Consider the following 20,613-nt stretch of genomic DNA (forward strand, 5'->3'; position numbering starts at 1 on the left):
TTACTGACTCATCCGTTATTACGAGTGATTAAGCGCACACGCTTTTTTCCGTTACCGATATGTATGCACCCCAGCGATTATGTTGCATGCAATTGATTATTTTCGATATCGTTTCCTCGCTATGTCCACTAGCGAGTTCTCTCGTTGATATTCGAAGGCGATGTCGGAGTCCATTAGTAATACCCATCGACTGCTGTTCCGTAAAGAAAATTCAAAATGAGAGGATATTTTCGTAATAAATGCATAAATAATATGTCCGATAACAGTTCTTAACTCGTTCAAAATAAAGGCTGACTAAGTGATCGCTTAATTTTAATCCTAAATACTGCAATTAAGTAAAAATGGGATACACCTCGAGGTATGGTAGAGTGCATTATTGATTTCAGAGGTTAGTTATTTTCTCGCATCTGGTTAAATTACGGAAAGGTTATTATCATGTAAATTTATAGCGAGAAGGTTATCATTTCTCTAGTGGCGCTTGAAGTATGTTTTCATCGTATGTATAGTGCAGTTAAATTAGGTTAGGTGACTCTGTTGAATAAGCCCGCTGTCACACAGGGCATCGAACGATCAAGAGCGACCAACTGGCATCGAGTACTAACGACTAAATTCATTTACCTTGTCACACTGCTCATCGATCGAGAGGGATCGACTGCACGGAAACAGCTGATATTCCCGCCCAGTACCGTACAGGCTGCAGACGTATTCATATTCACGGGAGAAAAAGAGTGTGTTGTGAAAGCGATAATTCGGGTGGAAATATGATTCTAACCTATGAATATATTAGGAGAAAGGAAAGAACCAGACGATCGCAGTGGACAAGGTAAAGAGCCATGGAGAATTCCACCAAAGTGTGCCTTCGTTGTGGAATGACGAAGAAAAATTCAGGAACTAGTACCGAATGTTCATCAATAATTACGGTATAAGGAATTAGAGGAAAAAATGTAGTCACTAATAAATATCAGGCAAACAAATTACAGGAAAAGTATAAGTTCTGAGGAAAGGCTGACACTATCGTTAAATTCAATATTCACAACGATTTTTTAGGTTTAAAGTCAGAAGTGATGTTCACCTCCGAAACAACTACTGTATGTCCGTGGCAAAATATATCAAATAAAGGATTAGTGGCAGGTACATTTCTTTGCATTCTGTAGGATTCTAACAAAGTATTGATAAAAAAGGACTGAAAACGGTTATGTAGCCTACATCAATTTGAATTCATAATTTGAAGGTGCTACAATGACCAGTGGAAATATATTTATTTAGGCCTACAGGTTTCTGGACATTGGTGACTCATACAGATTTAGGATTGCTCACAATACATCAGTGGATTTGTTCCTATTATATGTGATGCCATTCATAGAGCACTACAGCCAGAATTCTTGACAGGGTGAAAGTTCCAACAAAAGCCTCACAACAGTGGCTCATTGTACTTCAAATATAAGACTAATACCATTTATGCTTATTTGTTTTAATGATGCTGGATCTTGGAGCATAGTTATTGTCTTTTCAAATGATATTTTGAGGTGTTTATTAGATGGAGGTTAACAGCTTTTTTTTTCCATACCACTTGGTGAGATCCCACCTACCAAAACAATAGGCATATGAAGAAATGCTTCCAGTCAAAATTTACATTACCTAATGTAGAAATAATGTGTCAAGTTTCATTACAATCCTGTAAATAATTTTGAAAGAAAAAAAAAATGCACATATGCTCTGAATATTGTGAAAATGATAAAAGTATTGGAGTTCCTTACACTGTTTCTCTCCCTCATGATCCTCTGCAAATCTCTTGTTGCCTCTCCTCTTCTTTGTTATTGTGCCATGTTCAGAATAGTATCATATTGCTTTCATGACAAGCATGTTGCTGAATTTCTGTAGGCCTACTGTGTTTTGTGCAAATAATCCAGGTCCATATCCAAACGTTGCAAGAATGACAATCCTGTCTTAATTTATATCATTGAAGACTTTTTTTTTTTTGCTAGGGGCTTTACGTCGCACCGACACAGATAGGTCTTATGGCGACGATGGGAGAGGAAAGGCCTAGGAGTTTGAAGGAAGCGGCCGTGGCCTTAATTAAGGTACAGCCCCAGCATTTGCCTGGTGTGAAAATGGGAAACCACGGAAAACCATCTTCAGGGCTGCCGATAGTGGGATTCGAACCTACTATCTCCCGGATGCAAGCTCACAGCCGCGCGCCTCTACGCGCACGGCTCATTGAAGACTACAGCAGCTTCAAAAGCAGCTAATTTTACCAAATGGCTGTGAAGAAAGGTTGTCTATGGACATCTCTTCCAAAGTAAATTCTCTTTGGGGTTCTGTGTATTCACATATGTGTACATTTCTTGAGGAGTTCAGGTGAGGCTAGTGCTCTACACTAGCTTAATAACTATAGGAAAAGCTTCTGGAATATTGTTCTAATAAGTTGGCAGTGTAATAGACTGATACTTGTCACAACTACATGTAAATTACACACAAGGTCTTGTTTATTACCCTCATCACTAAGCATAAAGTACTGTCCCCCCAAACTTCGCACTGGCAAGCTGCTCTAATTGCTCACTTGACAATAATAAACCAATTAATATAAATCCTGCACTTCCATCCAAGTTACTGGTAAACTCCTTGGTACAGAGTAACAACTTTTTCCGCAAAGGTCTGGTAGGACTCTCTTTCTTACCTCAATGTTGATTTTGCCTTTCTGTGTATTGTTCATATGTAACTTCTTTACTGATATGAACACTACCAAGCCTATCTATTCATCCTGAAATACTTTCCTTATGAATCAGTTCAAGGAAAATGAAAACTTTGCCTTCAATTTAACCCAAAATGAGAACCAAACACTGCAAAAAATAATAGGTGCTAATAACAAGCACCTTGCCTTCTATTTTTAGAAGTGAAGAGTGTGCCTTTCTAACAACTAAATACTATTGCCATCTACAGTAAAATGTTATTTAGGCCTGTTGCTCAGGTGGTAAATGATTTAATTTTGCTATATCTTACATTGCCTGTCAAAACTGTTTGTAAATACCAATTATATAAATTAATGTTTGACAGAGTAGGGTGTATGGGTCTTTTAAGATCTTGGATTGACTTACAGGGTAATTAATCTACTCAACCTTTTATTACAAGCATGTAACTGTCATATGGATATACTTTTTATAAATATGTACATGTTCTGCCATCATATCCCCTTAATATCACATCCCACAAAATACAGTTTTTTTATGTTGTAGATTAAAATCTACAAAACTTTGGTAGAAACACCTGTCAAAATAGTTACAAATGCATTTTTCATCTTTGTTTTTCATTGTTTATATGGATATACAGCACAAGAAATAAAATAATCGGTCTACCTTGATGCCCCCTGTAGGCCTATATGTTATTAATAAATTATAAGTACGGTAACAGACATGAAAGTAGCGATTGCTGGTGCAGACAGGTACCAATGGCAGGAGAGTACTTGGAATGAGGAGATAAAGGCTACCTAAGTTACAAAGGTATAAGGTGGCAGGGAGGGATTCTGTCAGGTATAACTCTAGTAAGAATTTTGTCCTATGCAAACGACTTGGTCTATTGAAACTGTGCAATCTAATATCTTGCAACTTTAAAAAGGATGCAATGAATATGACATGAAAATTAGTCGTTTCAATTCTAAAGTGATGGCAGCAGGGAAGAGTAGTAGAAATGAATGTCAGGTTGAGAATACAAAATTGGAACAGGTAGATAATTTCAAATAGGTATTTAGGATGTGTATTCTTCCAGGATGGCAGTATAGTAGGCAACATTGAATATAGATGCAGTAAACCCAATGCAATGAGCTTGCAGTTGTGTTCAACAGTATTCTGTAAGAAGACAGTTAGCTCCTGGACAAAACTACTCATGTCTTTACACTGGTCTGGTTTCAGACCACCTGTGCTGTACATACCTAATGCAATGAGTTTGCAGTTGTGATCAACAGTATAGGTACCAAAAGAAGGAAGTCAGCTCTTGGACAGAACTATCAATACGCCGGTCTGGTTTCAGACCACCTGTGCTGTACAACTGCTTACTACATACACACAGAAGGGACCTACTACATGTATTTCAAAATACTCCTTTCCTTGTAAACCATACATGTTCTACCACATAAAATATACAAATTAAGATGTTGTAATAATGCTAATAATTTAAAAAAATTGGAGTTAAGGTTCTTTCCCATCAGGTGCTAATACACATAACTCACTGAGGATTCAAATAAATATTGATAGATAAGTATAACAAAAACTGATTTAATTAAAAAAGTAGAACATTTCTCAAGAACATAAATTTTACTTGATTCTTTCTTGATCTAACACTGTACACAACAGTTCCTGAATTTTAACTTTGAAAACCCTTCGACCTAGTACACTCATTCTTTCCATGTCATCACAAAGACACTAAAAATAACACTGATTACATTTTCTTTTCAGTTTTCAGTATCTTTTCTAAATATTCACTTAACACATCACTGTCACTTTCACATTTCTGTTTCTTTTATTTTTAACTGCTGGCAGAGCTGTTTGTGGAAGCAGAAGCCACTGGACTTGAAGTTGAAGTTCCTTCAGTAATTTCTGATCTGTAGGAGTAAGACCCCTCCAACACAAATTATTTCTGCTTCCTCCTCCTCTATTTCAGCTTGGTGAAAAGGCTCTCACACATCAGGTGCCACTTCCATAGATGTGTTTGTTACAGAACTGAAAAAAATGAACAACATATTAATGCAATTCTTCTAAATTGGAGCTATATTTTAGTCTGGACACAAGCCTTCTGCTTAAGAAATTGTTACTTTCAATAATTATTTTAGTAAGATGATTGTTAGGTTGGATTATATTATATTACTTTCAGTTATATCTGATAAATTAATGAACAGATGGGTGGAACTTATGGCCTACAGACTGAATCTTCCCCTCATTCTTTCACAACTATAATACTGGTCTGTAGTGTAGGCCTACTTTTAAAAATAAATATTACAGAATTGTACCTTTTTCCAGCAATGAAGAGTTCCAGAAAGTTGAGAGCATTGAAGTAGACTCATTTTATGTTTTCTGTACAGCAGAACCTGGGAGGAGAGGGAGGATGTTATCTCTCCAAGTTCGATATCCAGCCTTCAGAATTTGCCTTGTTTTGGCACAACTTTTTCCTGAAACAATGAATCAGAATATTGTGACAAAGAAAATATACATGTAGTAGGCCTACTTATGGCATAGGCCTACACTTATTTGTCATTAAAGCGAACAATGGTAGGCCTATTCATTTCATTAGGTACCGGTACGAGATGGAGGTTAGGAAAGCACTGCTTATGTTTTCCAAACAGTTCTTCAATTAAGTTACAAGAATGATAATTACGAGTTCTCCTAGTATAACTTTTTTTACCAATCTATTCCGTATAATATATTTTATCAATAAATAATCTAAGATAACACTATTCATAAGATAATCGTAAAAATATAATAATTACTTACCAGTTTTTGTCCCAGTTCTCGACGCTATAGAATGCCATACAAAATTCACGGTCTCCCTATTACTATATCCAGGGAGTCTAGGATTATACACCACTTTGTTTTCATACACTAAGCAAATTAATGTTTCGATTTCATCAACAGATGACTATGTTGCATCCGCCATCATCGAACGACTGCGACTGAAAAACGGACACGTTTGTTTTCACAAACCAGTCGATCTTCATCGCTCGTAGTTGATCGCTGACGATCGATGCTGTGTGACTGGTGCCACTGCCCTCTGTAGGTTTGTTTTCTTAGTCGGTTGATCGCAGTCGTTCGATCGAGCCTGTGTGACAGCCCCCTAAGGAAACTGAAACGTTTGGTACAAAATGCGATCGATCATCTTTGGTATGGTATAGTTTTCTCACTGTGCATTTGCGAGCCCTCTCATTGACATTCAAAGGCGATGTTGGAGTCGATTAGTATTACCCAACAACTGCTGTTCTCTAAAGAAAAATCGAAATGAAAGAGGATAACAAGTTTTTGTAATAAATGTGTAAATAACGTGGCCGATAGCAGTTGTTAATTCGTTAAAATTAACGGCTGAAGTAAATGATCTCAATTTTAATGTTATATACTGAAATTAAGTAAGAATGTGATACACCTCGAGATATGGCAGAGTACATCACTGATTTCAGAGAATAGTTGATATTTTCTCGCGTGTAGTTAAATTTCGTGAAGGCTATTCACATGTAAATTTTTAGCGAGGATAACTCGTTTCTGTACATGGCGTTTCAAATATGTTTTCATGACACATGTAGGCCTGCGGTTAGGTTAGGTGACGCCATTTGAAGAAGAAAACCCTGGAGTGATACCGCATTTCTCTGAATCCAGGACGACGGTTTTTTCCTCAGAATCTTGTGCGAAAAATCTAGGGTTGTTTTGAATTCGCGGCCTAACAGTAATGAATACCACTGGCAACTACCACGGTAACCACACTGCTTCTTTTCACCCTCGCATGCGCTCGAACACACAAAATTAATTGACAAATGACCGCCTCTTTATTGTACATCGCTAGCCGTGACAACTGGTTGTACAGTGCCTGTGTGGAACATTATTGTATCTCGGGAAATAGTGAAGAGAGAATGACATTCTATTAGCTTCTACAAAAACGTTTCTCAAATCTGCAAAATAGCATCAAAACATGCGAGCCTTCGAATTCTTAGAAAGGACATGGCTACTTAGTGGCAGAGTTATAACGAATCTACTGTACCTGACTCTTAGTAAAATTAAGTTTTATAGACAGCAGGAATGTTTTCCTGACAGATCACCGTGTTGAACAAACGCATGGAATAGGTATTGCCGGCAAATTTTCAATGGGTTCTCTTCAGTATTATTAGAGACCTGAAAAAATCGCATTTGCGATAAATGCAAATTTTTGAATCGTGTACTGAATCCAAGGCTACAGTAATTCTAATGTGGACTAAAATCATTTTTACGCATAAACAGAAGTGCGACAAAATGTGAATTGTGACCCAAAATGCGAATGTAGTATGAATATGCTATTTTGGTGCAAATTCTGCAAAAATGTGCTATTTTACTGCTGAAAACAACATATTTCCTCAAAATCGTCAGAAATACTATGATGCATAAATCTTTCGACCATTCCAATCGATGAAAAAAAGTAGGCCTAGCCAATCAATTGCTGCTTGTGACTTTAATCGATATTTACAATGGGAATAAGATCTGTATTGATTATTATAGAAACGTAAATCGAGTGTCACGGAAATAACGAGATAGACGCAGCATTGTTTTCCTGTTCAAAATTGAAACTGGTGAAGAGTCAAGCGATTGTTTAGGTTATGGGGCGCACAAAAGGGCTCAGCAATATGCAAAGGATGGTTTATATGCCACAGCTTTAGCGACAGTGTTTTGTAATTGCCGAGTTGGGTGGGGAAAAAAAAAAAAAAAAAAGGATGGCATTGTGAAACACGTTAAATCTGAAAAACACGTGGGTAAGTGACGCGATAACGATAGTTCAATTCCTGCTGCTAGTACGTCTCAAAGAAAGCAATCTTCTGTGCTTACACAGTTAGATAGTTGTAAAAGACAAAAAATTTCCAGAGATAACTTCTTGAAACGCACAGTTGAAGGATTTGCCAAAGCAAATATACGTCTGGAAAAACTGGAAAGCAAAGAACTAAGAGCCTGGATTACTGAGTTTTCAAATGAAGAGCTGCCATGTGTGAGAACTCTGCGTGAAATATATTTGCCGGGTAAGTTTCGATTTCATTGATCGGGCACGGTTTAGGTATTACGACATCGAAACCACGCACAAAATTGAAGGATACCGAATTTGAGTGCGATTTCCATATCGAACTATCTTACCAGTACCCAATTAATCCAGTAATTTTAAATTATTTTGTTATAATTTGAGGTCTTTCTTCCTTTCTAGAAGTTGCATCAGACCACCAGAAAAGAACAGCAGAGGCTCTAGTGGGGAAGAACATCAACATACTCTGTGATGAAACTACAGTTAGAATGGGCCGTTGTGTTTTTCATCATATTCCAAGTCCCAGCCAGATCAAAAAGAGAGCTGCACGTTGTGTCTGTGAACTATCTTGATGCAGGAAATGCTACAAACTGCTCTCGTGCTGTTTTAGAAGCTCTGCGCAGTTATAGTGTACCATATGATGCAGTTAAAGTGTTTGTTAGCGACAGTGCCCCCGTACATGACCCGGTGTTATGAAACATTAAGTGTGGTCATAAGGGATCATTTAATGCACATAAGATCAGCTTGGTTGGCAATAGTTGGGTCGTAGTGATGGCAGATTTAAATCGTGGTTGCGATGGTAAAGTCTGCATTTTTGAACTCAAGAAGGCAAAAATATAATTATATACAATTCTTAACATCGAAGTATGGTGCTTCAAAGGAAGCAGAGCTTTTTCCCGAACCTGATGGAATAGCTGGTTTCAGGCTGTCTTCTATTTGAGTGCTTACTTTACTGATGTTCTTCCATTTTTCAAGATGTCTGACATGAAAGACATCAACTGTGGTATTAAGTACCTGACTGATCTGAGTGACCGAGAAGTGAATAGGCTTTCACTCTCACATGGTTTTTGTCACAGATCATGCAGCTGGATTGGTTGACCTCCTTACTGAACTTGAAGGGTTTCTGTATCCTACTTCGCATCTTCTTTACCCCAAACTGCATAACCTTGACGCCAGTTTTACCTTAATATGCGAGGGGAATTTTTCTGCGGCAGCTAATAGTGCTTTGATTAAGCTCACTCCTCTACAGCAGGCTGCATGTAGAGAGACATTTGTCAAAGCTGCTCATTCTTCACAGTGCAAGCTAGCCACAGTGAAAGCCAAAGACCCCAACCATAAGCATTTTGTGTCAATTTCTCAAGCTTTGTATCCAAAAAGTATAATTTTGAATAACACTGATGAGCTTGACAAATTGTTTCGAGTAACAGATCTCTCACGAAACAATATCTGGTCTGGTTACTGTTCTCTGAAACATGCAATTCAAACCGAGATGAAAGAAAGTGAAAAATGTGATGTCATGCTTGCATTAACTGCAGTATAGACAGAGTTCAGCATATTTGTTGAATACTGTCTTGAGTTGTTGTGGACCCCAACGAACAATGTAGATAGCGAACGCGTGTTGTCTCACAACAACACGGTGGTTACAGACAGACGGTGCAATTTGAAAAAAAGTCATGCCGAAGTATTGACAATGCTTTCGTTTAAACAATGAATTCATATTGTGAGTGAACCAAGGACAATAATTGCACTTCATAAACTTGGAATCCACGAACCTACTACGCTGGCGTAGCATGGGGAGAGGTGATACTCCCAGGTGGAGGATAGGGGGATCCTAACCGGCTTGCTGGCGGACTTGAGGGAAATAAAATACCTCTTGCGGACCAAACGCACAACCTCCTGCGGGTGGGGGATGCAGACGAAGAATACACCCACTGTATCTCCTGCCTGTAGTAAGAGGCAACTAAAAGGGGCGACCAAGGGATGATTGGATTAGAACCATGAAACTACTTGTGATTAGTATCACCATGGGTTGCTATTACTTGCGCGTAGTACCACTCTGTTAGGTACCAAATAGGTTTGTGATTAGTAGCAATCAGGAGCACCGTGCGGTCAGGCTTTTATGGTACCTGTGATTAGTAGCACTGTATGAGTGGCACCAGGGTTCTGGCTTGCCTATGATTAGTACCCCACTATATAAGGAAAAGCACGGGATAGTATGAGTCCATGTGGTTATTACACTTATGTGATGAAAACCATAGGTTTGCGTTGCCTGCAAATGATGCCGCTATGTGTGAAACACCATAGGTCTGTATTAGATGTGCGAATTTCATTACCTTGAGTAGTACCATAATGTGTGGAATACCGCGAGTCTAAGATACTTTTAATTAGTACCGCACCATGTCAAATACCATGGTTCTACTTTCCAAGCGATAAGTACCATTATGAGAGGCCGATGACCTATATTTTGGACCTCTTTAGCTTGCAAGCATCATCGATTCAGTATTGAGCTATAGAAGCACTCCCTTGGTCAGCATTACTATTGTTTTCAGTCAGTTTCTGAGACTGAGGCATTGCGGGTCGGCTCCACTGATTGTTTTTAACTTCATATCCATCCGTTCATTTTTCGTCCTCACGCTTTGCATTCTGGTCAGTGGAGGATTTTGGATTTTTATTTTGTCATTACATTTCGTCTCATTTCGTACCATCAGGGGCCGATGACCTAGATGTTAGGCCCCTGAAAACAACAAGCATCATCATCATCATCATCAAACTTGGAATCGTTAAAATTAATAACAACATGCGATTATTTTAACTTTGTAAATAGATGCTAATTTTGGAAAAAATAGATGCTAATTTTGCAACAAATAGATGCTTTTTTTTTTTCAGGTCCCTAGGTATTATAAAGCCAATTTTAAGTTAATGGTCATTAAACCCGCCGAAATAAAGAATAATTGTGCAGCTGAAAAAAATGCGGCATAACGAAAGCCAATATTCAGTCTCTAAAAATAGTCTAAAAATGCGTACTGTACAACAAATGATTTTACAAAGCACTTTTTGAGCCTGATTTAAATTTTTTGAAGGAAAACGTGGGGTTCGTCTTGGATTCGGAGAAATACGGTACTGTAATTTTTTCAGAATGAAATTAAACACTCACTTTCACGTAGTGTCGGATTTCAAAAAAATAAACAAGTAAGCCATAGTGTGGATATCATCCATGGAAACGCAAGTTTTGAACAAAGTAATTGTCGTTTCATACCGACTTTAATGTGTATGGGGGATTTTCCGACTTTTATACAAAATTCGGATATAATGACAATCCGCTATAGCGAGTAAATTTTCCGCCGTTATAAATTCTCGCCATTAATGGACTTCTACTATGTATGTAAATGTTAATCTATGAATGTATTACATCTCCTCCTAAACCACTGGTGCGATTTCAACGAAACTTAGTAAACTTATGACTAGAGATGTTAGAAAGTGTTTTTGTCCTTTTAGAGATTTGTTGATTTAAAAATCGAAATGTGTTTTGTGTTTTTTATATTCTCAGGGAAAAAAATGGTAAAATTGGAAAGCATTTAGGTTTGTACAATAAGTGCTTTTAAAAACATAAAATTAGTAAAATATAAAGTAGAAATGAAGATAGCAGGTTAACCATTAAATGTGGCTATGGAAGAATGGGAAAGCCCTTATAAGGAGTCACATTTTTATTTTACATTCACTTTCATGCAGCATCTTGAAACATATTTTAAATGAATATAAGTTACCTTCCTCAGTTTTATTGAAATAAATACTGTAGTGAAATCAGTGCCAGCCTGGGAGCGGAAAATCGATGATGATGATGATGCAGTGAAATCATTGAACATAGATCATGGTCAGTGTGTGAGCATTTGCAGCTTTGAATCATCACCTCCTATCACTTACTGTGAGACTATATTTTGAAAATGACCTTTGAGAATCCACATTTGAACATGGATATAACACACATTTCACCAGTTGCATAGTCTCAGTGTGCAAGCCTTAATCCCATGAGGATCTCTGGAATACAGTGTTTGCATAATCTTTTTGTTGCAGTTGGTTCTTGATGGCAGTGAGGTGAATGCTGTGAGCTTCTAATAACTCTTTGAGACTCCATCCTCTTAAAAAAAAGAAATGGGGCATTCTTCTTAAAGTGGAGCAGTTCTGTAGGAGATATGTTCTTAAATGCATGCCGAGGATCAAACAATGACCTGATGGCTTCTACAGCCTTCTTGGCTGGATCAGTGGTCCTTAAAGTCCTGATTTTTACTAGAGTTGATTGGGCAACATGCGTAAGCTTGGACTGAACCATTATATTGACTGGTTGACTTCTGCAAACATATTAAGCTGAGTACGAATATGGTAGCAGGATTGTCTAGTTTCTCTACTGCCGGGCTAAGTGGCTCAGTTGGTCCAGGCGCTGGCCTTCTGACCCCAACTTGGGAGGTTCGATCCTGGCTCAGTCTGGTGGTATTTTAAGGTTCTCAAATACGTCAACCTTATGTCTGTAGATTTACTGGCATGTAAAAGAACTACTGAGTGACAAAATTCCAGCACCTCAGTGTCTCTGAAAACTGTAAAAGTAGTTAGTGGGACCTAAAGCAAAAATTATTATGATTATTATTATTATTATTATTATTATTATTATTATTATTATTATTATCATCATCATCTTACTACGGTGTCATAGCAGGCGGAGACATGATACTCCGACATGGCGCATCCCAGGTGGCAAATAGCGGGCTCCTCACCGGCTTGCCAATGGGCTTGAGCGAAATAAAATAGTTCTCGCGGACCAAACACACAATAACCTCTGTGGTTGAAATCGGAGCTTGCTCCACTTAGGGTTCATTACCTTCGATAGTCAATAGGGTTCATTACCTTCGATAGTCAATATGGCAAAGTCTTTTAGGAAAAATAATTCCACCGTCCTGTTCAATCAGGCTTCAGGAGAAGGCTACTTCGGATTCGGTGGTTAGCCAACTGAGACAGCAATGAGTCGGAGCATTTGCAACCAACTTAAATTTAAGAGGATTAAACATCAACAAATTAACTACATTGCAACACACAATATTCATTCTCTTTGTAAAATTGGAAGACTTAAGAATTTTACAGATGAATTAGATAAACAAAAGATTTTAATAGTGGGCGTTAAGAAATGAGAAACATGATGGAAGAACCTTTTGAATCACAGGGCTATAGAATTTATAATAGGATACCTGACCAAGGAGTTTAGAATCAATGTCCCCAATTTGGAACAAGATTTGTAGTGAGTTTAAAAATAATAGATTCTATAATTGATTTTCAAGCAGTATCACCAAGAATTGCAACTCTCGCCTTTAACACATTGGAGACATATTTGAATGTGCTATCCTCCAGAAATCACAGGATTTTTAATGGTTTTTGAAATTTTTTCAATGCTAGGGTAAGCTATGATTATAACAACTTATGGAATATTTGAAAAGATCACTTTCTTCTGCATAAAAATGAGTTTTAATTATCATAATAGTGCAGACATTTGTAAATATAAATTTATGAAGATAAGTTTTACAAACGAAAAAAATCGGACGCAGCTATGGACACTAGTTCCGTTAATATTTCGAAATCTGTCTAATATTGTGGACACATCTTCTGAAAGACTAATACAGGTTCTAACCTACTAGGTCAATTGATACTGGTATCCTTGTTTACGACAAGTAATTTGCTTTCCCACTGTTCGTTGTTTGACGATGGGGTTGCATTGAGTTGCTGCAGGTCGTCATCTGTACACAGGGAATACCCACATTTTTAGGAAGCGGTATAAAACAGTATTATAGAACTCACTTCAGGAAGTGGTATAAAACTATGTTACACTTCACACCAATTTTAAATTAGCTCATTATCTACATTTACTTGCCTGAAGCGCCAGAATCGTAATGTTTTCTTAGTGTGTAATTGTTATCCTCACGTGGCGCGGCCCAGGTGGCGGATAGGGGGTCCTAACTGGCTTGCCGGTGGACTTGAGGCGTATCAAACACACAACCCCCTGTGGGTGGGGGATGCAGACGAAGAATACACCCACAGTATCCCCTGCCTGTCGTAAGAGGTGACTAAAAGGGGTGACCAAAGGATAATTGGATTAGAACCATGAAACTACTTGTGATTAGTACCACCATGCGGGGAACACCATGGGTCGCTATTACTTGCGCGTAGTACCACTATGTTAGTTACCAAATAGGTTTGTGATTAGTAGCATGCAGGAGCACCGTGCGGTCAGGCTTTTACAGTACCTGTGATTAGTAGCACTATATGAGTGACACCAGGGTTCTGGCTTGCCTATGATTAGTAACCACTATGTAAGGAACACCACGGGATAGTACGAGTCCATGTGGTTATTACACTTATGTGATGAAAACCATAGGTTTGCGTTGCCTGTAAATGTCGCCGCTATGTGCGAAACACCATAGGTCTGTATTACATATGTGAATTTCATTACCTGCATCCCTTTTTGCCCTAGAGTACCCTGATGGAGATGCCATGTTTCAACAGGACACCGCTCTGTGGTGGCACGCAGGTGGTTGGAGGAGCACTCCAGTGTTGTTACGACCATGGATTGGCCCTCCACATACCCCGATCTTAATCCGATCGAACATGTATGGGATGCTGTCGCTGCTGGTTTACACTCCATAAATCCCGCACCATCTACACAGGACAAATTGTGGGTAGCAGTGCAAGATACGTGGGTCCAGATGCCTCCAGAACGATTCCAACACCTTGTAGAGTTGATGCCTTGCTGTATTGCTGCCATTCTGAGGGGTTGTGGAGGAGCAGCTTGTTATTAACATCACATTCGGTGTCTTCCCATGACTTTTAGCCACTCAGTGTATTTGATTTGAGGGTTGCATCACTCTGCAGGTTGATAATGAGGCTCCTTATTAGTCTTGAGTCCGTAGTGACAGCTGCAATGTCCCAAGATCTGGACATTTAGCAGAATCTGTTCTGTACTATCAGAAACTGATAGTAGATGTTCGAGTGGTGTGGGTGATATCGTTATGGCAAAAATTATCATGAATGAAAATATCATTATTGATGACAGGCAGGCAGGTATTAGGTGTGTGATGTGAGATTCAGCTTGGAGGACTGCTTTGAGGCCTGTCGGATATGTGCAGGTACGTAAAAATCCATGAGAAAATCATGCCCGTATGGTATACAGGCATCGTCCACAACCAGGAAAGCGGGCAGGAATATGGGCATAGTATTGAAAGTGTTAACTTTACTAAAGTCATTTTTAGCATTGTAAGAGCACTTTTGAATTACAGTAAAACCTTGTTAATTCGAAGTCGTTGGGACTTGAAAATCGGACTTCGAATTACGTGATTTTGAATTAACCGCCAATTCGCAATTCAGAAGTACAAACTCTTGGCGCGTTACAAAATGTTCTAAGGTCCGTTACTGCATGCAGTTAACCTTGATTCAGTTTATACCTTTCATAAACCATGAACAAAGAACTATTTCCAAAGTGTATTCAAGAAGGTGCATTTACAGTATTCAAATAATGCACTTGGATATCTCACTGGCAAACATAACTTTACGCAACGAAAGGAAGAGAAAAAAAAAAAGCACGATTCAAAGACGAGGAGAAATTGTGCTGGCTCCCATTTGCAAGTACTTTATTTATTGGATTACTATACTGTATGCATTTTATATGCCTTGTATTTACGCAGAAAGTACCCGATGCCCTTAAAATTGAACTTTCCTATGACTCTATCCTTGTACGATTTCCCGCCATGGCACTTCTCTCGTACTTCAGAAATGTAAACACTTGCCACGTCACAATGTGTTCTAAGACCCATTAATACCTGCAATCACCTCGATTCACAGTTTAAACCTTTCAAATGCCATGGAAAGAACTATTTCCGAAATGTGTCCAACAGGGTGCATTTACAATGTTCAAATAATGAACTTGGATAAATTGCTGACAACATAACGTCACGCAACGAAAGGAAAAAAAAAACACAATTTGAAGACGAGGATAAATTATGCTGGTTCCCCTGTGCAAATGCATTATTTTTTGGATTTCTGTACTGTTTCCATTTGTAGATGCTTTGTACTAGCATGGATAGTGAGCAACGTCCTTAAAACATTGTGGCTTATCGAACTTTACTATGACGAGGGGATAAAGTTTCTTGCTTCCATGTTCATTGCAACGCACTACAATGACCCCCATCCCCGACCTTTGTACGATTCCCCGGCTGGCACTTTCTCCTTTAAAATCATAAGACCATTTGGGCTCGCATTAAAATAAAGCACTGCAGTTTCATCGGCAATGACAATATTGTTCGGTGCCTACGAATTTATTTTATGAGCCACGTTTATCGTCAACTGTCGGCATCGCCAGTGTTCGCGGATTCTGTTTTTCCGCTCACTGCCTGTTGCGTGATATTATGGCGTTCCTTAAAAGGTTGAATACAAAAGAATTCCGATTTCATTACACTTAGCAATCATGAAGCGCACTGTAGACCCACCGAAGTGAGTGTAAGTGCGGATAGCTACCCCTCCACGTTCCGGAACACGCGTTCTATTATGACGCGAATAAATTTCGATTTGAAATTACTCTGTAACATAACTTACTATTGTTTTAAACTGTAAAGGCAGTTTCAAATTAAAAGTCTTAATTTCGGTAATGGGGCCGACATTGTACTTCGAATTACGAATTGTCCGTATTTCAAATTAAACAATTTAAATAACATGCAAAACTGTATCTAATGTTTCCGGGAATGAGAGCTTCTTCGAATTAGGCGGGATTTTGAATTAACCGATTTCGAATTATCGAGGTTCTACTGTATTCTTCAAGCCATCAACACCCAGGCCTTAATCATCAGGATAGTTTTCCACCTTTTATAGCTCGCAGGACATTGTTCAACTTAGCATTTAATTTCTAATGATGGCAGTTTTTTAAGTCAGTACATGGTTTCTGGCAGGGGAAAAACTATTTCATTAAGGATGATATGCCTTCATAGCTTGACAGAAATGAGTGAAATTAAGTTTGGAAAGTGTTTCTTTTGAGCAAGAGTTGTGACCAAATGGCATTGAACCAATCTAGAAAATCAGGAAGATTTGGTTCAAGAGTTGTGACCAAATGGCATTGAACCAATCTAGAAAATCAGGAAGATTTGGTTCTTGAGGATATGGCTTTATCAACACAGTCTTGCTTTGAATGTTAGACTTGCTTGATTCAGGTTCAGAAATAAACATGTGCATCAGCCTTGTTAAATAGTTTATGTGCATGTATTCTGTTACCTTGTTTGTAGTTTAAGGAATTGTGATGCTTTTAGAACTTAGTGTATAGGAGCTTGGTTACTACAAAATCATTCTTGTTTACAGGTGATATAATCTCAGTTGTCGAGCATGGGATCATAGCCTGGTAATTAGTAATAATGCTTCACTTAGAGTTGCTGATGATATTGATCTTATTGTTTATTTTTGAGCCCTATCTGTGCCTTATGTCTTATCTTCAGAAGAAAGAGTTTTGCTATTACATATCTTTTGAAGGATGTTTGGCATATAAGTGGTTTGTCACCAGAAGAACAAAAGAACTGTGCAATGAGTTTAAAGAAGTTTGGTAGAGCAAGAAGGTACCAGTAAAGCAGCTAAGAGATACTACAGTGAAACTTTGAATTTACAATCTCTGATTTGACCTTTTCCCTGACCTTATGTCATAAAATGAAAGTCTGTATAATTAAGGCAAAACTTTCCTTGAACTTGCGTTTTCTTAATTTCACAATTTCCTTTTACTTGATGCCAAGAACCTGGAAAACTCAGTACAGTTATTATCATGTGCTTCATCAGCATCCCAAGCATATGATCATAACTGTGTTAAATTTCCCTGCATCTATCGTTCCTCGAACTATTGTTTTATATCATCGATCGTCAAAAACATATTTGTCCTCTGCCACAATTTTCCAGTATGGATCGATCAAACGTAAGAAGAATATACCCAAAAGTTTTTGAATTTAAAGAGACAGCTGAATACTCTAGCATATAATAGCGGCAACCTGTTACGCAAGAATGTACAAGTGATATGAGTTGCTAGTATTGAGCAAGGATTTCGTAGGCTGGAGTGCTGTGCTCAGGTTGTTCACGGGCAACCTCACTAGGTGCCTCCTGGCGCCAACGCTTCTCCTCGACCCACTGACTGGCCCCTAGAAGTAATCTTATTTACAAGAATTAAAACGGAGGCACTGTAAAACTCAAATTTACCACCATTTTCTGTGTTGCTATTGGCTGGCTAGGGCTACCAGTTTAGTTGAAAATGAGAAAATTGCGCAGTTTTAAATAGTCACGGCGTGCGCCGGGTACCTTTAATTAGTCACAGGGTTACTAATCGCATTGTACCTTGTGATGTGTGTGGGATGCTTAGAGGCCTGTTGACCAATTCGATGCCCCCTGCCCAGTTGTCTAGTTACAAACCGGACCTAACCAAGGCAGACCAATAATCTTTTCACTAGCCTGGTCTTGAAACTAATTCCTAAGTTGGCAACATTGCTTAGCCCGCTGTGACATCGTTCGAGGCGCGACACGTTGAATTTCTAACCTCTGTGACGTCATCCGAGCCTCACCATATGGAATCTCTATCCTCTCGTTCGTGTAGGGTCTACAGAATCTTTACCAAAATACAGGCTATCACCTTAATATCCACGTATATCATTAATTTGCAATATAAGAACTGACCTTGAAGATTTTCCAGTTACTACGAAATATAAGGAAAAGTGAAACGAAACGATGTAAAAGTCGTGCTTTTTATTTTCATTTTGTATATCATGATTGCAGTGGTTTGATGCCGTAACGAATAGTATGAGCATGTCTGGCTGCATGGCTAAATGGTTAGCACGTGTTGGCCTTCACTTCAAGAGGTCACGATCTGTTCGGGTATTTTAACTTTCGTTGGTTACTTCCGACAGTTCGGGGGCTGTGTGTGCGCACCGACTTACGCATTAGGATTCATCTTAGTTAGAGCCTCATTTTCGTAAGCGCGTAGATCACCTATTACGTGACAACTAGAAAGATCCGAACCTGGCTTCGGAAGCCACACGCAATTATTATTATTATTATTATTATTATTATTATTATTATTATTATTATTATTATTATTATTACAAGACAAATGTCCAAATACAATCCCGGTACCCATATTTTATTATTTTGCTTTTCCCCTAATTTATATGTCACTCGCATTTATAGTTTTCCTGCATCCATTGTCATTTTCACCCTCCCCCTTGAAAAAGATGCATCGAGGTTTTACTGTAATATAATTCATGTAATGTTTTAATTAATGCTATAAATTGCAGTGTTACATGAATTGTTTTCTGACTTATTTCCACTACCTTTTACTTGTCTCAAAAAATCCAATGTGTGTCTTTTTAAATAATGATTTTAGCGATTCTAGTTAAATCACGAAAAGAAGCAAATGGAAGGAAATACATGCTCTTATAATGTGAATGAGCAGAGAATAAACAAGTGACAGAATTATCAGGAACCAGGTATATAGATAAGATGACTGATGTTGTTAGCCTACTAAATCTATTATGTGAAAATCATTACAACAAACAAGAGGGAACATAAAGGGAAGAAAAAAATAAGAATAATACGAGGCATAGTCAAACATGCAATCTCCCCAACAAACGTTCATAATGACATACTTGAGACTGGGGTCAAAACATGGATATTCGGACTGCAGGTCTCACTTTCACTCTGTTGATGCAACACAAACCATACATCATGAATATCATTAACAACAGTAACATTGCACTCCATCATCTTACTCTCCATATTTCCATGGCACGCAAATGGAAGGCTGGCAAATTCCATGTTACCTAAACCAACAGAAATGAATGCTGTACCGACACGAGAATATTACCGTCTAGCCATTCATAAATGAAGGGGACACGGGAAAAAGGGGGAATGTCATATCTTCTACAAACTGAGATAATTAAATTTGAAAGTTTCAACCTTTAATACTGTCTACAATAATATATGTACATAAAGTATTATATTATGTAACGTTAGCCTAATGTATTGGTATTGTAAATAGATAATAATGAAAATATAGAATTAAGTTTTATGAAGCATTGAGTGACATCGTAGTCAGGGTAAACAGCAAGGATAGAATAGTGCTAATGGGCGATTTCAATGCGAGAGTTGGGAATAGAACTGAAGGATACGAAAGGGTGATTGGTAAATGTGGGGAAGATATGGAAGCTAATGGGAGTGGGAAGTGTTTGCTGGACTTCTGTGCTAGTATGGGTTTAGCTGTTACAAATACATTCTTCAAGCATAAGGCTATTCACCGCTACACGTGGGAGGCTAGGGGTACCAGATCCATAATAGACTATATCTTAACAGACTTCAAATTCAGGAAATCTGTTAGGAATGTACGAGTTTTCCGGGGATTTTTCGATGATACAGACCACTATCTGATCTGTAGTGAACTAAGTATCTCTAGGCCTAAGGTAGAGAAAGTGAAATCTGTCTGCAAACGAATAAGGGTAGAAAATCTCCAGGACGAGGAAATTAGACGGAAGTACATGGATATGATTAGTGAGAAGTTTCGAACAGTAGACATTAAGCAGGTTCAGGATATAGAAAGTGAATGGGTGGCATATAGGGATGCTGTAGTAGAAACAGCCAGGGAATGCCTTGGAACAACTGTGTGTAAAGACGGGAAAAGGCGAACATCTTGGTGGAATGATGAAGTGAGAGCAGCTTGTAAACGTAAAAAGAAGGCTTATAAGAAATGGCTCCAAACAAGGGCCGAGGCAGATAGGGAGTTGTATGTAGATGAAAGAAACAGAGCGAAACAAATAATTGTTGAATCCAAAAAGAAGTCATGGGAAGATTTTGGTAACAACCTGGAAAGGCTAAATCAAGCAGCAGGGAAACCTTTCTGGACAGTAATAAAGAATCTTAGGAAGGGAGGGAAAAAGGAAATGAACAGTGTTTTGAGTAATTCAGGTGAACTCATAATAGAATCTTGGTGTGGCTATAAGCGAAACATTGAACTGGTCGCAACATGTGATGAAAGTGTGCCAAAAGGTATATCAAAGCCTG

General features: G+C 38.3%; 1 protein-coding gene and 1 long non-coding RNA gene across 4 annotated transcripts in view; one reads left to right on the top strand and one right to left on the bottom strand.

Moving 5' to 3' along the window:
• The window catches only part of LOC136877141 (golgin subfamily A member 7), a 64,916-nt gene that overhangs the window by 16,074 nt on the left and 28,229 nt on the right, over positions 1-20,613 (top strand). The window lies entirely within an intron of this gene.
• LOC137501500 (uncharacterized) lies at positions 4,356-5,814 on the bottom strand. Its single transcript, XR_011018579.1, has 3 exons — positions 5,481-5,814; positions 5,000-5,158; positions 4,356-4,712 (listed from the first exon to the last, which is right to left on the bottom strand). It is a non-coding gene; the product is annotated as an uncharacterized lncRNA (long non-coding RNA).

This window comes from Anabrus simplex, chromosome 7 (genome assembly GCF_040414725.1).
Source record: "Anabrus simplex isolate iqAnaSimp1 chromosome 7, ASM4041472v1, whole genome shotgun sequence".
NCBI lineage: Eukaryota > Metazoa > Arthropoda > Insecta > Orthoptera > Tettigoniidae > Anabrus > Anabrus simplex.